This window comes from Puma concolor, chromosome C2 (genome assembly GCF_028749965.1).
Source record: "Puma concolor isolate L17-30 chromosome C2, mPumCon1.1.hap2, whole genome shotgun sequence".
NCBI classification, from domain to species: domain Eukaryota; kingdom Metazoa; phylum Chordata; class Mammalia; order Carnivora; family Felidae; genus Puma; species Puma concolor.
Genome location: NC_141675.1, coordinates 66,557,685 through 66,582,598, shown reverse-complemented (window position 1 = coordinate 66,582,598; position 24,914 = coordinate 66,557,685). Strand labels below are relative to the sequence as shown.

The 24,914-nt window shown below is 33.2% G+C and overlaps 1 protein-coding gene across 3 annotated transcripts in view; it reads right to left on the bottom strand.

Moving 5' to 3' along the window:
• Positions 1-24,914, bottom strand: part of NLGN1 (neuroligin 1) — an 848,745-nt gene that overhangs the window by 692,434 nt on the left and 131,397 nt on the right. The window lies entirely within an intron of this gene.

Genomic DNA, 24,914 nt, shown 5'->3' with positions numbered 1-24,914 from the left:
TCACTTTCATGAGTGGGTGCAATGGCTGCAAGGACTCCACCATCTTCATTCTTAACTAACTAAATAATCAAGTCTTTTTAGCATATGAGCTATTAAGGAGTCAAGAGATCTTCTATTACTGGTTTTATTATTAATTGGCTATGTGACCTTGAGCAGTCACTTTTTGGCCCATGGCGAACTTATCTATTAAAATTAAAGAGTAAACCAAAATAAATGAACAAACATATCTGTTACTAGATGGGACACTCAATATTGTAAATTAATTTATAAAATTAATGTAATTATTATTAAAAGCCCACTATAATTTTTCATGGAACTTGAAAAGTGAATCTTAAAATGTGTTTGCAGGGTTAAAGGGTCAACCTTGTCAATACGATTTTATATACAATACAATACAGTACAATACAATTAAGAACAAGGTATGGATAATTTCCATATAAACTTTTATGACTTAATATAAAATGCCAGTAATTGAGACAATGTAGCTTTGGTTCAGGAATAGAAATTAGTCCAATGGAAGAGAACAGAGTGCTTAGAAACAAATCCCTGAATTTATGGAAACTTGATAAATAACAGGTGGCATTAGAGAATAGTGAAGGAAAATGAATTATTCAGACAATATATTAGACAAATGAAAAAATTATAATGCTAGTTTTCCAATTCACATCTAAATATGCATTTAAGGTAGGATAAAGGCTAAAGATACAGAGCAAAACTTAAAACCTTTTAAAGAGAAATAACTTTGTGATTTTGAGTAGACAAGAAGTGTTTATTAAACATTAAGACATCGAAAAGGAAGTCCAAAAGGAAAAATATTAATTTTGATATATTAAAATTAAAGATGTATGTATATCAAAAAATCCAAGGCATACACTGAGAGAAGAAATTTGCTATGCATATAACCAAAGAAGGACTAGTATTCTAGTACATAAAGCTTTCTTACAAACTTACAAAGAAAAAAATATGATAGGAAAAAATGAGCCAAGAAGATGAACAGTCAATTGACAGAAGGGGATTTTCAATATCCAATAAACATTTGAAAAAGATACCCTAGTTATCAGTGAAATGGAAGCTAAAATGGTGAGATATAATTTCACAGGTATGAAATTGGCAAAAATGTGTAAGTCCAGCAATATGAAAGATGGATGAGAATGTGGAGAAACCATGGGAGGTTTATAATAGGACAACTTCAGAGAGCAGTTTAGAGACAGTTGAAGATTCTCATTTCCTAAAATCTAGTCTTTACTCCTGTGTACTTCTCTTCACATGTACAGAAAATATCCATTGCAGAATTACTTGAAGGAGAAAAAAAAAAAGGAAAAGGAAAAAAAATCTAAACACCTTTAGATAAATAAGTGGACAAGTAATTATGGAATAGTCACATACTGTGATACTTGAAGCAGTAAAAAAAATGCACTATAGCTATTTGAGTTAGCATGGATACCTCTCAAAAATGCGATGTGAAGCAGCCACAATAAATGTAGGCTGCAGAAAGATACTTGTGGGGTGATACCATTTATGTATCAAGTTTTAAAACATGCAAAAACAATTATATATACATATATACATATACATATATATATATATATAATTTGAGCATATGTATATGTGACAAAAGTATATAAACATCCATGATAATGATAAACCTGAAATTCTTGGTAGAGGTTATCTCTGGGAAGAATGGAGGTTAATGACACTGGAAAGACATCACAGGGAACTTCAGCTGAATTTTACATGCTTCATTTCTCAGACTAAATCTTGAGTACACATGTGTTTATATTATATATAAATTGTTTGTATGTCTTAACTATTTCATTAAAAATGAAATATTTAAACTGGATGATTTCCATGAACACTTGACAGTATTAGAATATTTTAAATTAGAACAAATATAATGTAGAAGTGAAAAATTAGTATGAGAGTCTAGAATTTAATAATGTGCTTTTTTTTTTAATTTTTTTTTCAACGTTTTTATTTATTTATGGGACAGACAGAGACAGAGCATGAACGGGGGAGGGGCAGAGAGAGAGGAAGACACAGAATCGGAAACAGGCTCCAGGCTCCGAGCCATCAGCCCAGAGCCTGACGCGGGGCTCGAACTCGCGGACCGCGAGATCCTGACCTGGCTGAAGTCGGACGCTTAACCGACTGCGCCACCCAGGCGCCCCAATAATGTGCTTTTTTAAAAACATCTGAAGTATTTACTATTTCTAGAAAGTGGAAATGGATCAATGCTTATTTATTTCTACCATAGGTATGAAAATTTCCAGCTGACAAGCAAAAACTACCACCTAAATGACAAAAATGTGGTTACGTACAAGGAAAATATAATCCTCAACTAGCTCCTTTTTGTATTTTCCTTTGATCTCACATAGAATAACCAGGCTCTGAAACTATGAAACAGGCAATCAATCAATGGATGTTCAATTCTGACCAGTTAACTAGGAACCACCAAAACCAGAGTATCCCTAAACCAAACTATAACATAATTCTTCCATAATATTTAAAATTACACATGTGAATTCAAACAGGGAGGCTTTGTTGATATGAAATATAAGAACTGGAAATCTTGTTTCAAAATCATTAGACAGTATTTTTCATAATTCATACAAAACTGGAAGATATCATATCAAATATTAGGAAAGAATTTTTTAGAACCCAATGTTAGAAGTAAAAGTGAGATTAGCAGTTAATACCACTCAACTCACATTGAACTCAGTAAAGATACCTGGACAAATTATCAATCAATTTTCAACCATTCACAACAGCATTCCTGAGCAACAGCCGAAGCAGCTTTGTAATAAAGAAAGAGAGAGGAGACAATTTAATATCCTTCAATGATAGAATGAATAAGGGGGAAGAGCAGATGTAGCATTTCCAAAATTTGGAGATGTTGACGTATTCTTTCAGCAACCACTTATGGAATACCTCCTGCAAACTGGACATAGTATAAAGTATTCCACAAGAGAGTTAACTTTAAAACAAGTAGCCACCACAAACCCTTAGTTAGCTATTGATAATTGATTCATTCATTCTAAATGGTTAATAGTTATTTTGAATTAATATTTCACCATCTATACTGAAAATGAGATATTAGACACTAATATAGAACTGAAGGTTCATTTTCAGTGTGTTTAAGTACAAACTGATGTGATGGCTTAGGGTAGTCAATGAAGGAGGAAGAATAAAACAAGAAGTAAAAGGATGAGGGTTGTAGAGGAAAGGAAAAGACTGAGGATAAAAGTATTAATCAAACTCATTTCTCTCCCTGGTGATTTACTTTACAGACAACATAGAAACTTAATCTTTGGATCCCTCAGAGTACAAACGATTAGTGAATGAATGACTTAATGGACCAAAGTGTGAAGCTAGTTGGCACATGAAGAAAACAAATTTATTCTCTATATTGGATAAGCTTGCTAATATCTCTTCAGAAAATGAAATTAATAGAGTAGGGAAGTAAAAGACTACTGTGACTAACAACAACGGGAAATGAAAGGCCAAGATTGGCAAGCTTGAGTGCCAGTTGGAATATGGGATTCCAATTTGATGGTGTCACTAAGATTTCAGCTCTGCTAAAACTTATAGTAGGATTACAAATCTTATTTTGGTTTTTACATTTTAAACAAGCAAACAAAATGATTAATACCAAATGTATCATGTAAAGAAATGGCATAGTTCTACTAAAAACAGATGAGCAAGTGTTTAATTGTTGCTTTTAATACAAGAGTCATTATGAAAAGAGGGTTATGATATTTTTTAGATAATTGATATAACAGTACATCTTATGCGACCAAGTCAAATCAATTAAGTTCTGCCTGGTAGTTAACATTTTAAGATGCTATGGAATATTGGTGTTCTATGTCTGAAAAAAAATTAATCTTATAAAGTATTGTAAAACAGATTTTCTAAAGCAAGTCTTGGGAAAATATATTCTTCTACCATCTTCAGAATTCCCCTGATGTACCCTCATTTTACATGCTTAAAACTTGAATCTAAATGAATGGCAACTGGAAATTATGAAAGACATAAAAATAAAAAGTATTGCAACATCACAGGCCTAACTACTGCAAAGGTAGCTGTTTATAAAGAGGTTCTCTCTACAGGGAAGAATGTGCTCAGATAATTCTGCTTAATTAGAAAAGACTACTTAAAACACTTGACCGATACTGAATATTTCAGGTATGTATTGGGAGAACACACCTGCTTGAATGCTAAATTTACCAGATGTGTCTTTATATTTCATGGTTTGAAGACCTGTAATGCAAACCAAGGAAGTAATGATCAAGACTAGATATTTTAGGATGAGACTGTCAAATAGAGAAATGGGGCTTCATCAAGATTAGTTTGAGATTCTAAAACATATTTTCAAAGCTCAAGGGCTTAAGTCAGAAATAAATCTAGATTTTTGAAACAAATTTAAGTCAGTTTGAGCTGTTACAATTTCTAAATTTTGGTGACATTATGCTAATAATTAAGAATCTGTTTTGTTTCTTTTTGAAAGAGGTTTTTTAAATCTATGATTTATATTAAATTGGCACAATTATTCTTTACTTAAAAATATGTGAGTTCTCATCTTCAAAGATTTTGGCTGTTAACAGCTTACTACATTATTATTTTACACAGTATTTTAGAGTTTAGATTTTTATATTTTTGAAATTGAATAATATTTATATTATTATATAAATAATAACTTTATAGCAGATTCTCTATTTTAGCTGCTTTTGACTCCATCATACCATAGTTGATTTTAATCCATTGCAGTATAGCCTAGAATTAAATTATATAAATGATCTTAAGTATTTCTTTAGTAGTGAATAAAACAACCAAAAAAAACATCCTATTGTACATCATCCATTGAAATTTATTGTACAATATTACTTTATCTGAGTCAATGTTTCCAGTACTAGTAAAATTTACTATAAACTTTAACTCAATTATGGAAAAGTCACATGAAAATTAATGATTTGTATTTCAATCTAGAAAAGGAAAAATTTTGTTACATCCCAATGACATTACCATCTCATTGACTTCACATACATGGGTTGGGTACTCTTCCCTCTCTGGATAGGATTTTATGCTAATTACACAATTAGAAGTAAACACTGGCCTGGATTTTCATTATTGTTCAATTAGTGATTTAATGAGCATCATCTACCCGTCCGAAAATATTTAGTTTCATAATTTCCTAAAATATTAAATAAAGGAGACCTTTAAATCACATCTTCAAAAGGAATGATCTCTCTGTCAGTCTTTCTTCCTCTTTCTGCCTCACTCTTTCTCTCTCTCTCCCTATGTGTACATGTGTCTTCATGTCTTTCTCTTTCCCTCTGACTCTCTTTCTCTCTGAGAATCTCTGAACACATAAATCCACCTCCTTAGTTAATTTTTTTATCATTTGGAGAAAACTGGAAATCATGTCACAAACGTTCAAAAGGATGAATTTTCCTAAAATCATTTGTATTTGGTTTAGAGCTTGCTTTTTAATTATATATGAATAAAAATTATTTCTGATGACCTCGAAACAAAAAGTAGAGTGAACTAACCACATTAGAATGATATATTAAAAAGATGATTGTCAAACTATATTAACACTAAATGCATAAGTGGCTCAAACTTCCAACCATCCATTCTCAAAATCATGACTCTCAGCCTAAGCACTGGGTTTTTTTCTCTAAAAATTTCCCAAACCTTCTTAGAGTTAAGTATATTATTCAGAGAAAGTAATATTTAAAAAGTTCAAAGAAAGATTTGTTATGTCACCAAGTTGATAGATTACCAGAGTAGATAGTTTACATATTAACAGAAAATTTACCTATTATAAGATCAAACAAGAATATAATTCTTAACTATTTGTAATATATTAAGCCTACTTCACAGTTCACATCCTCATCATATATAAGTCTGATAAAAGATACATGTCTGAAATTAGTTTCACCATTAAAGATGGTTTTACCATTAACAAATTAGTTTTACCATTAACTTATCATTAAAGTAAGCAGAGTACATTTGAACTGTGGCCCAAAGAAATGCAGTTTTAAAGTCCATGTATAGACTCCACAGATCTCCTTTTGCTAAATAGAAAAAAAAACCTAAGAAAGCAAATGACTAAAATAACCAAGGTCACACTGAGGTCAATAACATTGCTAGATGAGAAACCACTGCACCATGCCACTTTAGATTTGTTTTTCCTTTGGTTCTTGGTATTAAAGTGTCATTGTTCTTAAAGTATTTGACCACAACCAAGCTTCAAAAATTGCATATTAACAAGTCAAAAAGCACAACATTAGATATGCTCAATATAGTTAGCAGAATAATGGCCCGCCAAAGATGTCCACATTTTAATCTGTGGAATCTATGGATATGTTACCTCACGTGACATGAAGGACTTTGCAAATATGATTAAGTTAAGGATCTTGAAATGGGCCCAATGTAATCACAAGGTGCCCTATAAAAGGAAGGCAGAAAATTTTGAGCCAGAGAAATAACAGAAGCAGAAATCAGAGACAGATAAAGAGAGAGAAAGAGATTTGAGGATGCTATACTGTTGCTTTAGAAGAAGGAAGAAAGGGCTATAAGCCCAGGAATGCACGCAGCCTCTAGGAGTCGGATAGTCAAGGAAACAGATTCTCCTCTAGAGCCTTCTAAAAGGAACGCAGCCCTTGACAACCCACTTTGGACTTCTGACTTGCTCAACTGCAAGTTGACAAATTTCTATTGTCTTAAACCACTAAAGTTGTGGTAAATTGTTACAGCAGCAATAGGAAGCTAATACACTTCACCAAAAATATGTATTAAAATTATTCTGAGAATAATCATTTCTGCCCAATAAAAACATAATACATGCTACATATGCAATATAAGATTTTCTAGTATACACTTTTAAAAAGAAGCAGCTGAAATTAAATTTACTAATATATTTTCTTTAGCCCAATATATAAAAATATAATCATTTTCATATGTAATCACTATTGAAAATTATTAATAAACCATTTTATAATTTTTGTAAAAGTCTTCCAAATCAAATGTATATATTGGATATCTAGTATCTACAGCACATCTCATTTTGGACTAAGTCCACTTCAAGAGCTCAGTTGCCATATATGACAAGTGACTACCATATTGGGTAGCACAGCTTTAAACTATAAGAAGCAAATTAAAAAGAAAAATCCATATATTATTCTATAGATTATTCTAATATTCTCTTACCTATAACAATCTAGACTGAGAATCACAAAGGCATCTAAAGAAATCAGGATGGTTGTACAGGCAGTTTTCTAATAACCATGTGCTTGAGAAGTGTATTTCAAAAGGGAGATCAGAAAAGGAGCAAAAACAAAAGAATAATGTGAGAGAAGAGTATGATCACTTAATGACACTGAGTTGTCTGATGTTTGTGAAAAATGCTAAGGATAACAGAAAAGAAATTTCTCTGGTATTTTCAAAGCAAAAAGATAAACCAAGTAAAAGATAAGAATGACATTGCTTGGGGCCAACTATGTAATATGAACAAATGACCAAGAGAAAAGCAAAACTATTAAACCACAGCTTCCAATTTCTCCACAGAGAAGAATGATGTTTGAACTGGAAAAGAGTTTGATGGTGAGAAAATGATAGGAAAGCCTGAAGGTGATTTAAATTAGTTTTAAGATTCCAGGTCCAAATCAGTTACCTAACAGGATACTAAAAATACTTGAAGATGTGTTTTTGGAATGAATATCTAATATCTTTGAGTCACCATGGAAAAATGCCATGAAAACTGTTAACTGTCCTGGTTTTCAAATAGAATTCCAGAAACTGACATTTACTATTCTTGACATTAACTGAAATTCTAGAACTCATGCTCACATGTGTTCACTAACTATATGACAAAAAGAATAAAATCTTATTAGAGTTATTGGAATGGCAGATCAAAAATGTGGTTTGAATTGTTTATCTTGACTTCATGCAAGGCCTTTTATTAAAAAACACCACTCATAATTTTCTACTGGACAAAATTATGAAGTATAGGCTGAATGATGTAGTTGAGTAAATCTTTTGAAAGTTGAACAATCATTCTTCTGTAGCATCCATTGAATGTTCTTTGATGTCTACTTCTTTTTTCCCTTTTTGAGAGTTAAAATTTCTAAAAGAATTTGTTTTGTAATCAGGCCTTTCCATTAAACAAATTAGTCTAGTGATGGGTATGAATGAGATGCTATAGTAGGAGATGGACTTAGACCATGAACTTTTAAATAGATTACTTAAAACCATTAACTATTTTGGGAATTATACTTTTCAATGATGCTTTTCCAAATTATTTATTAATAGGAGTTTGATATAAAGCATTTAAATAGTAAATTTTAAATTAAATTTTAATTCAATTTAATCAGATTTTGACATCTAGATCCTCTGTGTATCCTCCATTGCAACATAGAAACCAAAGTCTCCTTATTTTTAATTTACTCACTGATATAACTATTTCTATTTAATTAATCAAGCATGTTTTTATCAAAAGGCATTTCTTATTGATAGTATTGAATTGGATTACAAGGAAATTCAGGTTATAAATAGAGTAGTTTTAATAAAAGCTTCAAAATCAATCTAAATTTAAAGTGAATCAATCAAAATACAACTCAATATCAATCTTAATTTTGGCTACATGCATTTCAAGTGAACTCTTATGATATAAAGACATGGAAGTGTTCTTTAATCTTTTTGATTCCTAATTTTGGCAAAGTCAGATAACCTTTCTCTATCCTCTCTCTCCCCTGATATATCAAGAAATAGATCAGAAAGCAATATAACAGACAAAATAATAATAATAATAATAATAATAATAATAATAGTAGTAGTAACTAATAAAAACAGAAAAGAGAATAAAATCTCAATATAGGCTGTTTTCCTCTTCTCATTCTCTTTCCTTCCTTCTACACATCTTGTTTTTAATATACATATTATATTAAATATATTTATGTATATACATCTATAATATATGTATATTTATATATATCAATATACATATCATTAAATATACATAATATACAAATAAAGATATACATATTCCCATGTGGTTATTGCAAAGACTAACAGTTTTAACTACTCCTTTGCTCATGAGCGCTTTTAAGACACGAAGATATAATGATCATAATAACAAAAATAATGTCTACTTTCATTTGTTTAATGCATCTTCTATACTTGGTTCTTATTCTTATGTATGTCTTTCAAGTTTGAATTGTTCATATAATTTTTCCTGTTTTTACAGAAAACAGAAACCTCATAACACTAAATGACCTGCTGCCACTATAAATGGATTAAACTAGGATTGCATTCAAATTTAAATCCAAGTTTCTTGTACTTCCTTTTTACTGCAAAGAGAAGTAAACTCACAGGTGAAGAGTATGGGTACTGAAGAAATGACTCAGTGTTCAGGAGTTCATGCAAATGGAATGACCCCCAAAATGATAAGGGGTCACCTTTGGGAAAAGGGATGCCCCCATGCACTCCTCAAGAAGCAGGGATAATGCCAGGATTAGATTAGCTTTACTCACCCTGCCTCACATAGGGTCAATGCTGCTGACTATTTTGAAGAACAGTAGAGGGTAAGGGTATTTCTTGTGGTGAGACACCATGGTGATTTCACCCATTGAGATGGAAAACTATGTACTTAAGTGAGGGACTACAAGAGGACAGCATTGCCTAGTGTCCAACTTAGGAGCAGTTGGCAAAATCCTCTTTAAATGACCATCAACTAAGGGAAAACACCAGGCTACCAAAGCCAACACTGCGGTTTGCTAGCAAAAGAGTTTGTTTCCCTGATTATCTTGGAAAGGGTGCTTGCTGCCTATAAACCACAGGCAGGACCAACTTTGAAAGATATAGCCAGATGCACCAAGGAAGCATATTCAGAGTAGACTATGACAGCAGAAGAGTCAACTAAGGTTGGGGAGACAGATCCTAGAGGACCAGGTAACAGCAAGATTCTTCATCAAGGAATTGCAAGTGACACTGGACTTCTTGATGTGGATCCATATACACTCATCCTGCATGGCTGTGCCAGCCTCCTCACTGGCCTCCACTCCCCTCATCTAATTTTTTTTCAATCTGTTCCTCATATGGACACCAAAATAAATTGTTTATAAAATAAATCTAGTTGGGGCACCTGGGGGGCTCAGTCGGTTAAGCATCCAACTTCAGCTCAGGTCATGATCTCACAGTTCATGGATTTCAAGCTTCACTTCAGGCTGTGTGTTGATAGCTCAGAGCCTGGAGCCTGCTTCAGATTCTGTGTCTCCCTCTCTCTCTCTGTCCCTCCCCCATTCAAGCTCTGTCTTTCTCTCTCTTTCTCTCTCTGTCTGTCAAAAATAAACAAACATTAAATTTTTTTAAATAAATCTAGTTGAAACACTTCTGTATTAATTATTACCAGGGTTAGTGGTTCTCACCATAGTTGCCCACTGGAATCACTTACGGGGAGAGGTTAAAAATACCAGTGCTTAGCCCTACCTCTCTGCCCCCCACAAACCAATTAAATCAGAATCTCTGACTAGGTCATCAACATTTTTAAAACGCTCCCATATAATTCTTATGTATAGCCAGATTTAAGAACACTGACCTAGAGAGTGCATTTTAGATGCCACAGAATGATAACAAAGCTTTCTTAAGTGAAATGCACAGGATTTGCTATCAGAAATGCACAGAGCTACATATCATTTTTTTTTCTTTTCAAATCTTCCATGCTTTTTATTAAGCATTAAACTTCTGCACATGGTTTTCTCTTTGTCTGCAAAGTTCTCTCTTTGAATGCCTTCCTTCCCAACCTATTCACTTTTCTAACTTCCATAGATCCATCAAACCTTAGCACTGACTCTAGAGACCATTCCTCAACAGCACCCACCCATCCCACCCCTCACTACCATCCCACCCCACTTCATACCTCTCCCACTCCCAAACTGGGTTAGCTAGTAATGGGTCTCTTAAGAACATTTGCACTTTCACTAATTGCTCTCTGAAGGAGACAGTTTTGACTTTTTCTATGTTTATTAACCAGCATTTTGAACCTATTCAGCATTACAATAAAACAAGAAATACAAGATTGAATCAATGCTATTTTCTAAGTAACTTCTTACAAAGAAGCACGAATGTGGGACAGTGTGGTATATATTCCAGAGAAGTAGGCCTCACTTGAACCTGCTGCATATGCTGTATCATACTGCCAGAAAATAGGACAGCCATGGTCCTCAGCAACTCCTAATTTGCAGCTCTAGAACTTTCCATTTCCATGACAGAAAAACCTTGCCAGATACCTATATTAAACAATCTAATCTTTTATTCATAAATTTGAACAGAAAACCATAAACAGCAAGCATTTGAGGAAAACCAATAGCATTAAAGAGGAAGAACAGATAAATAGAAAAAATATATATATGGTGGGGAAACATATTTAAGGAAACAAAAAAATATATATATATATATTTTTTAATTTAATGTTTTACTGAGGCTCAAGTTTTTAATTTAATGTTATCACCACTGCTATTTTGAGAAAACAAATATAGGCTTCTCTAAAAACATATCTATAAGAAAATAGTTTTTATAAAATTTAAATATTGAAATGAAAACTGTAATAGAAGCCTTGAGTAGCCGAATGCACATGGGCTGCAGATTAATTTATAAGCTGAAAGATGAAGTAAAAATACCTCCTTTAAGAATTATACAAAGCACAGAAACATTTATATGAAGACTCACAATTCCATGTTTTCCCTTGGTTTCTTTTACTTCTGTTGCTTTTAAGGAAAACTTAATAAAACAATTTTATTAAAATTATGTCTAATAAAATATTTTCAAGTTGTACACAATGCTGTCATAAAACTGACTAGATAACCTAGCACATTATTTGTGTAAAAGACTCTTGAAGAATAATTTTACTGTACTTTTCAGGAACCATCAGATTATCGTTGTGCTTTTGCATTTTTCACCTCAGGCAAAAGTACCAAGAAAAGAAACATAGAATGTTGAAAAAATAAGTCCTGGAAATTCCTTTTCCTTCTGAAGCTGTATTTATTTCCCTAATTTGTTTTTTTTAAATAATTTTGACTATTCGTGAAATATCTTAAATTGTTATTTGTCACTAATTTAGCTTCAGGATTTTGAGATCAACAGATTTCTCTAGTAAGAAATAAATTATTTCCTTTTTCTTCTATAGGTGTGCTCTGGAGGTGGACCTAAACTAGTGATTTAATTATCTCTTCCATCGATTAGCAATAATCCAAAAGAAGACCCACATAGGAAAAGATGTTCCTTTCAAAATAATTTATAATAGCAAAATTAGAAGGAATCAAAATATGCAGAAGTAATAAAATATTTAAGTAAAATATGGTAATATATTTGATAAACATTATTAGGAGATTATGTAGCAACATGGAACAATGTTCAGGATAAAATGGAAGTGAAGAAAACTATTCAAAATTAAATCTGTGCCCCTATTCCAATTATATAAAAATGTCAACATTTGAATTTGAAGAATTTTGAAGAACATATACAATTTTCATTTTATTTGAATAAGATTTTTAAGGGAAAAATAATAGAATTTTTCTTCTATCCTGTCAGTATCTCAAATTTAAGAGTACCCTAAAAGAAAAAAAGTTGATTCACTTTTGAATTAATAGTAAAATGTATACGTGGTTCATACACTCAACTCTGACATCAAATAAGTATCTTGAAATTGCTAATCTGTCCGCTAATTTATCTCATTTTATCCAAGGTGACCATTTTTAATGTAGAAATAGAAACTTACATGTATACCACTTTATAGTTTTCGAAGTACACACACACAAACACACACACAATTGTTCAGTTCTCTTAACCATGAAGCAAGGTTAAAGTAGATAAAGGAAATCGGTACTATAAAAGGAATAGAGATTATAGGTATTATCATCTTTTTCAATATATAAGGATTAAGGGGTCAAGTGAATTTAAGGTCCCACAGGGGCACAACATGAAACCCATTTCCAATCCTTTCTTCTACATTAGCATCATCTCATGACCCCACTTAATAACAGATAATTCATTATATGTTTAACTTACAGAGGATAAATTTCTTTTCATTAAGTTTTTAAAATGTAGGAAAATTTTAGTTTAGTTTATTTATTTATTTTTTGAGTATAGTTGACACATGATGTTACATTAGTTTCAGCACACAACATAGTGGTTCATCAACTCTATACCTTATGCTATGCTCACCACAAGTGTAGCTACATCTGTCACCATGCAACACTATTACAATATCATTGACTATATTCCATATGCTGAACCTTTTATTCCCATGATTAATTTATCCCATAACTGGAAGCCTATATCTCCACTCCGCTTCACCCATTTTTCCCATCCCTCTATTTCCCTCCCCTCTGGCAACCATCAGTTCGTTCTCTGTATTATAGGTCTGATTTTTGCTTTTTGTTTATTTATTCATTTGTTTTGTTTTTTTAGATTCCACATATAAGTGAAATCAGATGGTGTTTGTTTTTCTCTGACTTATTTCACTTAGCATTATACCCTCTCAGTCCACCCATGTTGTCACAAATGGCGAGATCTCATCCTTTTCATGGCTGAGTAATATTCCATTATATATATAATATATATGTATATATGTATATGCATATGTATATATGCATATATTTTATATATTATATATGCATGTGTATTATATATAATATATATTATATATGCATATGTATTATATGCATATGCATATATAATATATATTATATATGCATATGTATTATATGCATATGTATATATCATATATATTATATATATGATATATATATATGTATAATATATATATACACCAAATCTTCTTTATCCATTCATCTGTCAATGGTAAGTTGGGCTGTGTCCATATCTTGGCCATTGTAAATAATGCTGCCATAAACATGGGGTGTGTATATTGTTTTGAATTAGTGTTTTTCTTTTCTTTGGGTAAACAGCCAGTAGTGACATTATTGGATCATATGGTAGTTCTATTTTTAATTTTTTTTAAGTTTATTTATTATTTATTTATTTTGAGAGAGACAAAGAGAGAGCAAGTGGGGCAGGGGCAGAGAGAGGGAGACAGAGAATCCCAAGCAGGTTCCATACCATCAGCATGGAGCCTGACACTGGGCTTGAACTCACAAAATTATGAGATCATGACCTGAACCGAAATCAAGAATCAGATGTTCAACTGATAGAGCCACCCAAGTACCCCTTCTATTTTTAATTTTTTGAGGAATTTCCATTCCTCAAAATACTGATTTCCACTGTAGCTCTACTAATTTACATTCCCACCAGCAGTGCACAAGGGTTTCCTTTTTCTCCACATCCTCACCAACACTTTATTATTTCTTACCTTTTTGATAATAGCCAAAAGGTGATATCTCATTGTGGTTTGGATTTGCATTTCCCTGAGGATCAGGGATGTTGAGCATATTTTCATGTGCCTGTTGGCCATCTGTATGTCGGGAAAATTTTAATTTTTTACTTTTCACTTGTTCATTCCTATTTTTATGCAATAAAAATTTGAAGACAAACAGGCAGTCTACCAAGTGCTAGAGATAAAGAAATGCCCAAGATACCTCCATCCTCAAAGGATTTGCAGTTCAGGAAGGAAGACATCCAAATAAGTAAAGAAGTATGAGTCAATGCGATAACTGTTGAGGCAGATACCAATTATATACAAACAAGGAAATGTTGAATCATTTGTGGGATGGGTGTAAAGAGGAATTTGGGGAAAGTATTTGAGAAAGGTCAAACCTGGAGGATAAGTAGCAGTTAATAAGATAAAAGATGGCGCAGAGAGTGATCATATTTTAGAAAGTAAATTCTTTTTCCAAATTAAAGGATTTCATAGAATTTTGTTAATAGGTATCACTAAAAAATCCAATTTTGCAAGCACTATTTAATTCCCAAATAATTTAGTATTGATTTCATACTGTTTGTTTAACTACACATGTTTTGGTCATCTGCTAACTCATACAATGAAGTAATTTGTCTGAATGCTGTTGAAGTTGAGGTTAGGGAAGGTCAACAATGCCTAACAATTACAAAGCCTAGGGGAGAAGCTAGAATCTGTAGCTTCAAAATTCATCCTGAAGTTATTTCCCACTGAAATCATGACTCATGAAACTTGTGCATCAGTTAACCCATTTACTAACCAGACATGTTGGTGGATATTTTCAGGCTCTCTTTAGATTAATTTGAAATAATAAAGTTCTGTTGTGTAATAACTGCCTGACATCAGCCACTCTCAGTGCCATTAATTATAGGCTTATATCTCTCCACTATACCTCAACATTTATAGGCCATTCTTTACATAACACCACTACTCTTAGGTCCTCTTCTTTCTCTATGAATAAATCTGTTTGCTTTGAGTTTGAAGAGGATGAACATAGTGAGGGATTAAACCTCTATTCACAGTTAATGGAAAGAGCAGTTTGGTTCAATAAATTCTAATATTCCTAAAACAGTTTTAATGGATATTGTTTTAATTCAATCAAAAGAACTGTTCTTCAATACATACATCTAGAGTCCTAATAAAATTCTCATCGTAACATCTGCTTCACCTTCACTCCAACTACACCTGCTGAATTTCAAACTGTCAAAGCACCTTGGTGGTAGTATAAATCAGTTTATCTTCATGTGGTAGTACATATGACCAGGAAGAAAAGCCATGTCTCAAAACCATATTTCTGGAACTACTCCTTCTTTGTCTGAGGTGACAGATATCTTACAACGGCCTTCTGTTTCCCTAGGCCAAGTAATAAACCTACCTGTCTGGGGAACTGCTTATGTTTCTTCCCTCACCTTTCAGCACCTACCCTCCTCTGGGCCCATTATAGTTATTAGAAGTAGGCACCAGCTTTCTGAATGCACTCTAGCCTCAGTGAAGTAGAACGAGTGGGAACTCAGCAGTTCAGGTCCCAGGATTTAGTAGAGTTTGAAAAATATAATTTTGGCGCTCAGCTCCCAAAGGCTAGTAATTTTCAGGAGATCTCTTTCTTCCCATTTGCATGCTGTCACAAGGCATGGTACTCGCCTTCACCTTCACATCTACTTCACCCTCCATCTGTAAGGCAGCCTATCTTACTCTACTTAGTCTACTTGAGGGAGGTGACTACTCTCTTGTATTCTTCATCTGGCTTTCTGCTCTCTTCCTCATCCTCATGGGGCCCATTTACCAGGACTGGTCCAACTCTCCCTTGTTGCCTTCCAGCCCCACACTGGCTTATAACCTAGCGTGACATCCCTTCCAACTCTGCCCTGCACTCCCTCATCCTCTTCATCCTAGGCTTCCCTTTTGACCCCATAATTGCTTCTGCTCAACACTTGACTCCAACTTCTTTTAGGCTGTAAACTACATGAAAACGGGAAATTTTGCTTATGACTATATTCCCAGTCTTTTAAAACATAGAAATAGCTAATACATATTAATTGAGTGAAATAATGGATTTTCTTCTTCCATGAATTCCTAATAACTGTCTTACCACTTCATAAGAGATAATTTTGGTAAAACAAGATGGAAGAATTAAACAAAACAATAATATATCATTCAAAATAATTTAGGTTATGCTATAATAACAACCTTAAAATTTCAGATTGCTTATAACCATAAAGATTGATTTTTTGTGCATGCATATGTGCAACTTGATTTAATAAGGATTCTCATCTTCACAATCATTGAAGAGTTCTGGGAATGAGGCTGGACCTATCTTGTGAAGCTACCATCTCCTCATGAGTCCAAAATTCACAAAGGGGAAGAAAGCCTAAGAATTGCACACTGGCTCTTAAATGAACAAATAGCATATCTGTTAACATCTCTTCATATGGACAAAGCAAGTTATATAGTGACAATCAAACTTCAAGAGGATATGGAAGTATAATCCTCCCATGACGCTGGATGAAGAGAACTGAAAATATTGATGAGAACTAGTCATGTTTGACACAATTAATAACAAAGTTTTATATCCTTAAGCACTCATTTGTCAGTAAAATCAGCACAATTCTACTTAAATATCTTTCTACCTAAACAAGGAGGATGAATAGAAATCTGCATTCTTCAGTATCAGTCCTACATCCCTAAATATTCTTTTTACTCCGGTCTATAAAGAGCACAGAGAAAAAACAGAGATGTTTAACAGAAACCTATGCCTACAGTAAGTGAAAGGTATAACAAAAAAACCCACAAACTTTTAGGGGAAGAAAAACATTCTAGGCAGAGGAAATAGCAAGGGTGCTTCTATGTTTACGGGGCAGGCATGAGGAAGTGGGGAGGAAAAGGGATGGGATTCTTCTATATTTTGAAGGTTGATCCAAAATGATTTCCTGAATGTATAAGGGTGTGAGAAAAGGAACTGGCCCACAGATGATACTAAGGTCTGTAACCTTGTTGCATAACATTATCACATTTGCAAAGAGCTCAGTAAAATGTAAATCTGTTTGAGAGCAAACAGATACAAGCAGATTGGAGAGAAATCAGAAGTCCTGGCAATGCTAGGGATTCCTAATTAGATAAAGTTGTTGCTTTTTTCATCTTTTCAGCAACATAACTTTACTACTTGATGTAAATAAATGTCTCTTGATGGTAAAAATTAAATCATTCCTTGGCTTTTGGTGTACATGTACTTGTGCTTAATTTCCCTTAGTTTTTCCCTACATATCTAGTTATTTATTCTGAATGTCTCATGCATTGGTTTTTCAGGTAAAGGTAAGGGCATCTTCAAATTGATGATTTTCAACTAACAAGTGCATGTACATTATCAATAATCCCATGTTGTTTGTGAATTTTCACCTAACAATAATTCACTCTGAGCAGGCACGCTGTGTTCTATTATACAATGTTTGATGACTGCAAAGCTGCAGGCTTGTGCTGTAACCAGCTGATGTCCTCAGATGACCCAGATTGGAAATAGGCTTCTCTACCACTGCAACATACCATTCTATAAGCCAGAGTGATTAGAATAGTGGAATCCCCGTCATCTCAGGTGCTGAAAGCTGTGGGTAGAACAGGCTTTTGGTATATGTGTGTGTGCAGGTTGTAAAGAAAAAGATTTTACCTTTGGATGTGTTAGGTAAAGCTTATTAGCTATCATGGAGGACATGTCCAATATGTAGTATGGCTTTGTATCTTTCAATACAAGCCTGGAATTCAGAATTACTTCCAGGAATAGAGATGTAACTTTGAAAATGGCATATAGATGCTATTTTCAGCTACGAGACTGGATGAAATAATCAAGAGAGAGTGAGTGTAAACACATAGGATGAGAACCAAGAACGGAACCTCAGGGCACCCAAATGTTAAAATGTCTAGATGAAGAGGAGTAAACCACCAATGGAGACTAAGGAGTGATGAGTGAGGGTCACTGCTGGGAAATAAAGTAAGATGACATATAAATGCTCTTCATAAATTGTAAAGTGCCATCAGAGCACAGCCTGCTTGGGATTCTCTCTCTGCCCCACCCCTGTTTGCATGAAATCTCTCTCACTCTCTCACAAACTAAATAAATAAATTTAAGAAAAAAAAAGTCCAACTGTTCTGACCTTCCACGGCCCAACTTCTTCAATCTTTTTGCAATACCATTTTAAAAACTGAACCATTAAAACATTGTTCCGAAATGTTTTATAGCCTTCAGCAGATTATACCTTGTACTATACTTGTTAATGTACATGTTTTTATCTCTCCTGCTGGCTGGTTAAATGCTTTATAGACAGATGTCTTAAATAATCTCTGTATTTCTAACAGCATCTAATTTAATCCTTAATATGTCATATGGAGTCTATAAATTTTTAATAATTCAGTGAATCAGTCAAAGAATAAAGTAATAAATATATGTTTATCCTGAGCAATGTTTCATTTCTTTTGGAGAGAAAAGTCTTCAACTAATATTTATCTTATGATACAGTACTTGGTCTCTAATTTCAATTGATTTTATATTATTGCCAAACATATTTAATGTCTGCTATTGTGTTTTCTAAGTGGAAAGTGGAAGTCTAGTCCAAAATTTAAAGGCCTGAAGAAAAATTAGCACTGATATAAACACGGTGGGTACTTAAACAATGAAAAAGAAAATCAATCTGTTGATTGCTTTAAAATTACAGGAGTAAGTAACAAGTTAGCCCTCCTTCCCCCTTTCTTTCTTTTCTTCTCTGTCTTTCCCTCCCTTCTTCGCTTCCCTCTTCCCTCTCTTCTTCCTTTCCTTTGCATTTCTTTTATCTCTCTTTTCTTTTTTCTTTTCTTCTCTCTCTCTCCCTTCCTTTCTTTCCTTTCTTATTTTTATTCAATTTCCTTGTTACAATTATACACTTAGATGGCTAGAAGAAAAGTCATAATGCTCAGATTTACTATAAAGTTGACCCAGACCAAGTAATGTTATCACTGAAGCCAAATGATAATAAACTTTAATGTTTTTCATTAATGAAAATGTATTCTCTTCATGACAGAAAATAATATTTCATATACTATTTTAAAATCCATTAATATATATCTTTATTTATATAAAATATATATAAAAGCATTCTAGCATTTAGAATATAAAACATATATTAAAGTAAAATCTTCCTCTAAAACTATACTAAGTCTCTATCTCTGTATATCTCTATCTCTATTTATATCTGCAGGGAGAGAGTTTCATTTAAAGTATTTACTTGCTGGTGGGTTTTCTGCTTCCAAATAGGATGTAGAGGGATCAAAACACCTTTCCTACCATCAAATAATGAGGAAAAACTAGATAAATTAAAAATCATAATATTCTGTGTGGTTATTAAAGCCTGGTGCATGCTAAGAAACCTTGGTAAAGCAAATTCCAGACAAGAACAAACACTTAATAGATGAGCCATAAGCATAGCAGCCACTACACCTTGGGCTAAATGGTTGGTATGAGCAGACACACAGTGGGTCTGCCACAGAGTTTTCAGGGACAAGGTCAAATCCCCCATGTCTTAGACGACAGCGTGGGAAAGGCAGGTTGCATATGGATCTGAAAGACATCCAAATGCTAAAGCACATTGTTTGAGCCATAATTCTTCCCAGCTGAATTTTTCCAAAATCTTTTTTTCCAAAAATGCAGCAGTGCATGAGAAATACGTAGTATTTCCACCACCTTAGATTCTAGGGCTTTGCTAGGGATAAATCCACAAATACACACAAATATCTGAAAGTGCAAACCCTTTCCTCTTCCTGGAAGATAAGGTGAGGGAATACCCTTTCAGCATCTTTGTAGGTTGAGTTGACCTGGTAATATCATTCATAGCAATTCATTTTTGGAGCTCTACATAATCCTGATACCAAAACCTGACAGGGATATCACAAGAAAAACTATCCACTAATAATCCTTGTGATCATAGTTACAACAGTCTATAACAAAATACTAGCTAATGAATTAGCAATACATAGAAAAGATTTAATCTGTAGTGCTTATCCTACTAATTAAAGGGAAGTTTAACATTTAAAAAATCATTCAATATAATTTATCAATTAAAGGTTAATACATAAACATCTCAACTGATGGAGAAAAATAACTTTACATAATTCTATACCCATTTGTGATTTAAAAATATGTATCAGCAAACCAACAATAACAGGAATTTTTCTTGATCTGATAAAGACTTATACTTAGAATATACTAAGAGATCAACAATACATAGGTAAATCGCACAATTAAAAGTTGTCAAATATTTTAACAGACCACTCACTAAAGATATATGAACAGCCAATTAGCACAGACAAAGGTGTTCAACATCATTAGTCATCAGAGTAATACAAGTTAAAACCACAAGGAAATACAATTTAAAACAACTACAATAAAAAGGACTAAAAATGCCAAATGTTGGCAAGGATGTGGAGCAACTGGAACTCTCATACGTTGCTTATGGAATGCAGAAAGAGTCAACTATATAAAAAGAATTAGAAGTTCTTATAATTACACATCTACCCTAATAGCCAGAATTCCACTCCTACTTATACAAAAGAAATTTAAAATTTGTAACAGCTATTTACAAGAGCTAAAAATGTAAAATAAATGTCCATTATCAAGAGAACAAATAAACAGCAGAATGCTATTTGTTAGAATATTCTTCATCAATAAAAGGAACAAATTGCTGATAAAGTCAACAACCTGGATGAATCTTTAAGAACCAAAAAAACCCAAACATGTCATTTATATTGAAATGGTATTAGTATTGCCAAATACTAATCTAGACTAATCTGTACTGATTAGTATAGATTATATTAATGATCCTATGTAAAAGATTATATTAATCTTTACTGGTTAGTATAGATTACTAATCATGCTAAAGGTTAGAAATACTAATCTATGATCGTTGAAGTATGATAAGATTCAGAAGAGTACTTTCCTGGGATGTGCAGATGTTGGAGACTGACTAGAAAAAAGCACAATAAGAACTTTTGGGGATAGCAGAAATACCCCATTTGGGGATGGTAGAAATATTCCATATGGTATGTTTTTCCCCCATGTGCTGGATTTTCCCTTAAAGTCACCACTACCTCCTGAAAACAGTAGTGAGTTAAACTTCATTGTTGATTCAGTCATAAGCAAACCTACTTCTAAACATTTTGAACCGGAGGAAGAAACTTTAGATGGTTTTCTCTTCTAAAGTAATTTTAAATTATCTTTCATCTTTAGTTTAAGAAACTAACATTACTTAGCTAATTATGCTTTTTGAAGCTTTATAGAATTATAATTCTCAGCCCGGTTTTGGAAATACAGTTGATTTAAGTATTAAAAAATAGGTAAAAGTTATTTGCTGGTGTCACCATATGGCAGCAATTGAATCAACTGCTATAACAAAGATAATAAAAAATAAATTTCTAAGAATCAAACAAGTTGCAGCTCTCATGAGCTATCTTAATTAACTTTTCCCTGCTCTTTCTTAGTACCTCTCTTTCATGTGCAAATACCTACTAATATTATGCCCAAGGAGGAAGTTCAGTCTCCTTTCCGATCTAAAAATCAGTGCTGCCCTGCTTATCAGCCAGCAGAGGGCATAATGAATGAATTCCCAAGTCCTCAGAAAATAGCTAAGAGCACCTCTGTTCTTCGGCTTTGTTAAACATGTAATTTGCCTCTTAAATCTGCATAGGCAGTGTAGCTGATTATTCTTATTAGTTGTTAAACTTAACCACTACTTATGTTCATTCAAACAGTTCTCTTTTCACTTGTCACATATATCCAATTATTCACAGGCATTTTTAGTACCTGAGTGGACAAATCCTAGAATTTTAGAGTTCAAAGTCACCTCTGAGGTTGTTCCTCTGAGATCTTTCATTTTAAACCTCTCACATAAAAGGCTCTTTCAGCAGTGCTCCTGACTAATAACTGGATAGCCTCTTGCTTGTGGAAAGGAGATAAATAGATATCATTTGCGAGAGAATGTATTGCACATATGCACAGTTCGATGATCTGGCACCAAAATCTCTTTTGCTGTAAAATCTATTCATTGATCCCAGTAATTCTCTCTGTACCTACATGGAGTTAGTTCAATTCCTCATCTAGTTACTGGACAGCGCTTCATATATTTACAGCCTTTTATCAATTCTTTGGGTTTTGGTATCAGCCATGGTAAACAATATGATTTCACACATATCCGTATGCAATTAGTTCTCATTTAATTTAGATTTGTTTCTTAATGTACTAGTTAAATGTGGTGATTCCCATCACTTTGGAAATTTGGAATTGCAAGGCAAATCCTCCAAGTATTTATAATATGGAGGGATAAGGACCTCAGGAATAGCTTTGTGACCTAACCCAATGACTCTCAAACTTTAATGTGTATTGAATTACCTGAAATCTTATTTAAATGTAATATTTGATTCAGTAGTTCTGAGGAAGATCCTGAGAGTATGCATTTTTAAAAGCTACCATGTTACTGGTCCACAGATCACATTTTGAGTAATAGGGTCTAAATAGAATTTCTTATACAGGTTTCATTAAATTCCAAAAATATAATATGCTTTTGTATACTACTGTATTTTATATAAACACATAATAAGGCAAAACATTAGCACTAGCATATATACACAAAAACACAGGTGATGCTGTTTAATGCAAGAAAAATGTAGACAAGATAGAGATTATTACATTAATTCTCCACTGCTAACAATTATTACCTAGTGCATGGGTGCTTTGAGCTATGAAAAAAAAATTCTTTCAAATTACCTTGGATTGTTTAAAGGACAGTAATTGTCCAAAACTTGTGAGGTAATTAAAACCACCACAACTTTTCTAACCCTATACCTGTTAATTAAGTGTCTCATTTCCATAGGCTGACTTTCATTCCTCCCTGCTGGCCAGCTCTCACTTTTACCATCAAAAAACCTTGTCTCTATTTTCACAAAGGTGAAAATGAATTTATTCTCCAGGGTATTAGCCACACATACTACAGAAATTTTCTCATGTGTTATGACATGAATTTTCCACAGTGAGTCTATTTCAATATGGAATAATTTTTTTTTCTCTTCTAAGAAAAAAGAATCATCCATTACTTAACAGTCATCATCTCATGGCTGGATTACAAATAGTATTCTCTGTCATTTTGGATATATTTGTTTTACTTAGTTTTCTACTAACTTATTAATAAGATTTATTATAATTTACAAAATTAAAATTATGTAATTATATAGATTATAATAACTAATAATTTGCTTTAGTACCTAAGAACTATCTACAGAGGTTTTATTAATACAACAATAATAAAACAGCTACTACTACAATTTACTGAGCACTTATCTCATGAAAAGTACTATCCTTATTCATGCTTACAGAATTCTAGATAAGTAAGTATAACAGAGAACATTATACAGATGCAGAAATAGAAGTTGATAGATGTGAAATAGCTCGGTTGGGGTCAAATGAGTGTAAATGGTTAAGTTGAGGTTTGGAGCCAAATAGCTTAGGCTCCATGATCAGAATGCAACCCTGCCTGCCTTTGAAAAGTATTTCATATTATTCATAATAGCTTTTATCTTGAAGAAAGTATTTATAGCAATCTTCAAGACTGGAAGGTTCCATCAAACTAGATCCAAAGTACATCTAGAAGACAAGAGGATATTTTAAAATGTAGAGTATCCTCAGGGCACAAGAATAAGCTTTCTTAGGATCAGGGATCATAAAAAGAGAATTTTTCAAACACAATGCTTTATTTAAGAACATAAAACAATTAGTCTAACAATTACTTTAAGCTATTCAAATCTCACATATTAACTAAGTGGCAAAGAGCACTCAACCAATTTAATGAATCCATAATATAGACCTTAGCAGAATTAAGCACTCCTGGCTTTAGTTTAAGTTAGCAATGAAGTGGCTTAGCTTTGTGTTTTGTTTTGTTTTATTTTGTTTTCCCCAAGATGCCATGATCCTTAATTTGAATTCCCCCAACTTTTGCTTCTTCTTTTGTAAATCTTTGGGTAAGAACCTGAAAATTACACTGCCTATCACTGGCCTTCCTTCACTTTCGCAGTCATCACATCTGCTCATCTCCACACCTCCAATCCACTCAATCGGTGACTCCTGTACTATAAATGTCATAGATGAGAGCAGGATGAAAGTGCAGGTGATTAGAAGAACTAGAATGACCTTTTTCAGAATAAGTATAGTAAAGTGAAGGAAGAAATCTGATTAGATCCATAGAAATGCTTGAGATGAGGGGCACCTGGGTGGCTCAGTTGGTTAAGCGTCTGACTTCAGCCTAGGTCATGATCTCGCCATTATGAGTTAGAGCCCCACATCAGGCTCTGTGCTGACAGCTTGGAGCCTGGAGCCTGTTTCAGATTCTGTGTCTCCCTCTCTCTGCCCCTTCCCCACTCTCACTCTGTCTCTGTCTCAAAAATAAATAAACATTAAAAAAAAAGAAAAGAAAAGAAATTCTTGAGATTAGAAAAGAGAAGT